The sequence below is a fragment of the Babylonia areolata genome, chromosome 1 (genome assembly GCF_041734735.1).
Source record: "Babylonia areolata isolate BAREFJ2019XMU chromosome 1, ASM4173473v1, whole genome shotgun sequence".
Classification (NCBI taxonomy): domain Eukaryota; kingdom Metazoa; phylum Mollusca; class Gastropoda; order Neogastropoda; family Buccinidae; genus Babylonia; species Babylonia areolata.
In genome coordinates this window covers 36714060-36717949 of record NC_134876.1, presented here as the reverse complement: position 1 = coordinate 36717949, position 3890 = coordinate 36714060, and positions in this window count along the sequence as shown.

The following is a 3890-nucleotide window of genomic DNA, read 5'->3' as shown; positions in this document are numbered from 1 at the left end:
ATATCATACGCATGATTCACATAATTGTACATGTACATTTGTATACCGGAATGCTATTAATATATAAATATATGAATATATTATATGTATATATGAATTTATATTTTAGTATAACAACACCCAGTTAGACAGATGATACTGATGAGAAATCAAATCAATCTATGTTGTTTATAGCCCTGCCGACCACTAAGGTCATAATCATCAGGGCTATGTTGATGAGAAAACTCACACAGGTGTACCATAATAGTGGGGGTGGAAGTGTTGTTGGAATGACAATATTTTTGATGCCATCTTAAATAGTTCGTCAGTGTATGTGTCATAATTCACAGGCATTGCAGGATTTCCCGTTTCTTGTCTCTGGGAGGTGTTTGGACGGATATTAGCTCCATGGTTACTGTTGTATGAGGTGGTGATATTTTGATTTGGGTGATTGTAATATTGGAACTGATGAGGGTGTTTGGGAGGCATGGAAAACGGGGGTTCATCTCTTTGTGATTTTGGAATGAGAGGTGGAAAATGGTAAGATGATTGCATGGGTGGGGGTGCATGTTCTGATATGTGACCAACAGGACGACGCTCTTGGTTTTGTTTGAATGTTAAGGAGTTGTAATATTCCCTAGAATTTGGTACTCTCTGGGGGTAGTACGGGGATGAGACAAGTGGAAACGAATTCAGAGGAGAGTCTGATCTGCTATTTGTATATGTTTTTATGGGACCTTTGATTTCTCTGTGGGATTCTCTTCGCCACAGGGTTTTGAGATTTTCAGCAAGTCTTGCTGTTCCTCTGGTATTCGTGTGCTTTATACTGCTGTACAGACCTGTGTCTGATGCAAAAGGAAGAAAATTATCAATAAAAGCAATATTGTGGTTTTTACATATTTCTTTTAGATTTAGGTTTGAAGGCGTTATGACATTATTGAAATGATGATTCCCTCTGGCAGGCAAAATGGAGCTGAAAGCTACACGTGCGTGGGGGAAGGTTTTAGAACATAGAATAAAAAGTTCATTCCATGTTTCTGGGGATACTGGACCTGCGGGACAAGAGTTCACACCAACATGGATGATCACATCCTTTATGTTGGGTGAGACTGGTACGGAAGAAAGCCAATGATGAAGGTCATCAATAGACATTCCTGGAACAGAAAGTTTAAACATGCTTTCTCCACGAGGGGCCAGTCTCTTGGGGTTAACGAAGCGTATGACCGAGTCCCCAAGAAGCAGCATTGTTGCCTTTTCAGGAACAGTCATACGGTCCAAAACATCTCTGGTAGAGGGATTTGAAACATTTTCTGATGGGTTCTTCTGTTTGTTTGTTAATATTTGTTTTGATTGTTGGGACTCTGTGAAATGAATTTGTTCTTTGTCATTATCATTGATATCATCGAGAACAGCAAAGGAATTGAAAGTAGAAATGTCTTCGTGGATTGTGACATTGTCATGGGGTAAACAGTCTGCATTATTTGTTGGATTTCCTTTCTGACCATCATTGACAGAACGATCACTGTGTGATTGTTTATCTGTGCTGATGGGTTTTGCGTCACTATTTGGTGTTTCGGTTTCTGAACCTTGAGTAAAGAGTATGTGATTTTCAGTTTGAATTTCAGCATCAGTTTGGGAAGTAACATTTTTATGTTGACATACATGGTCAGTTGGGGTCTGAATATCAACTGTTGCTTGATTGACTGGATTGTATTTCTTTCTGTTCAGTTCTGATTGGAGAGAACCCAACTGGGATTTAATTGAATGATTTTCTTTGATGAGTTCTTTGTTTTTGCTTTCAAGATTTGAAACAACTGATTTTAATTTTTCAATTTCTGTATTGAGCACATCAACTTTTTTTTAAATACAAACACGGAGTTCATTTTTCACAACAGTCATTGCATCATTGATCAAACAAGTAACTGTGTTTTGAGTTAAATCCTCACTTGGAGTAAGAGAGTTCACTGTTTTTTCTAATTGTAACATTCTCCTTTTTAATTCCGGTAGTGGACTGGGAGCAGCGCGGGCGTGTAACGAGTGGCACAGAGAACGTCGAACTTGACTCCTGGTTCTTTTCCCAACAGGGGTGGTCTTTTGGGGGGGAGTTTGGTCACTTAGTTCAGAACGGTGGGTGGGGGCCACAGGTGGGGTTGGGGGGAGGATAACCACATTGTCTTGTGTTTTTGAAGTAGGATTGATCAAGAGTTGGGACTGTTGGGGTGATGAAGGGAAACCTTGGTCTGTAGAGGAAACATTTTCCATGGTCATTACAGTCAAGTCCGTCACAGGAGGTGACAAATGAGGAAGGCCGGAGAAAGAACTTATGAATGACAGTGGTGTGCATAAAAGTGAGTTTGACAATTCATAAACATTATGGTCCCTTAAAAAACCAAGCACAAGTGTTTTTAGAATTTCACATTCTTCTTTATCCCAAGATGGACAGTTCATTCCTTGCCAAAGTAAAGTTCCACCAGAGCCATGTGTAAAATAAAATGTTATTGTTATACATTTTGTCGATTTATGGAAAACACGAAGAACAGACTTAGAAATAGTTGGTGACGGAGGTACAGTAATAAGAATCGATGATGGAGTTAGAATAGTCCCGTTGTTATCGTAGTCATTGCATTGAACAGTTATTTCGTCCTCTTGGATTGCACAGTTCCGGTAAAAGAGACAATTTCTCCAAACAGCCAGTTCATCTTTGTCACACGGAAAACGTTTCTGAATGTAATCTCTTGTAGGTTTGAGTTTGGTATCACATGAGTCAGTATCAGTGTCTGCCATGTGTATGAATTAAAACATAACACAGTACTTACAGTCACACATGCTGGTGAAGTCTGTCACAGTGCCGGACCTCGTCGGGTGTTTAGAAACACATAAATCACTATGACTTTATCATAACATATAAATCCATTGAAAACACATAAATCCACTGAAAGCACGTAAATCCACTGAAGGCAAGGACTCCTACAGATCACCGCCACTGATCATACACGAAGGGAGCATTACTTGCTTCAGATTTTAAATGCTTCCACTAGACACAGACACAGACTCAAGCACAGACACAGACACAGACACAGGTGAGCTGTGTTTTTTGGTCACCATAACACGAATCACAGTGTTCACAGGAATACAGAAAGCTGTGATTTCTTGAGTTGAAGAAAAGTTTCCACCTTCAAACTTACACAGATATATTCCACATACATCCACGAACATGAATTGAGCAGTTATAACTCAGTGATTCAGACGTGATCCTAGAGATTCACCAAAAAAAAGCTGAATCACAGCAACACTGAGAACAGCCTCCATCTTGGTCCAAGGGAGATGAGAGAGAGAGAGAGAGAGAGAGAGAGAGAGAGAGAGAGAATTATTTTTTATACAAAGGTCTTAATTTTACTGTGGAAATCAATGTTTGTATGTCGAATTCCCGTTTACCTTTGCTTTTTGTGTTTCCACTTAATGTTTTGTTTTATTGATTTTGTATCATTTTACCATTATATTTTCATTAAAAAAATGTTCCGGCGTTGGTGCATCCGTATGTTGGTCCGTATGTGCGTTCGGGTGTGTGTGTGTGTGTGTGTGTGTGTGTGTGTGTGTGTGTGTGTGTGTGTGTGTGTGTTTAAAACTTGTGGTCAGGATTGTTTTTTTGCTGGGCCTGCACTGATTTTGCACAGTGTGTGTTTTTTTTATGTCGTTTATTTGTTGTTTTACTGTTCTTATTTATGACCTGTATGTATCACTTGACAGGTCTTACCACTCTTAATTTGAGATAAATCTGAGAGAAATAAAGTGATTTTGATCTTTATTGGGAGTATTGCGGTATTTTTGCCCTATCCTTAAAAAGAAAGGTGATTAAAAAAAAAAACTATAAAAAAAACCAAAACATGAAAAAAACATAATTCGCTGTCCTA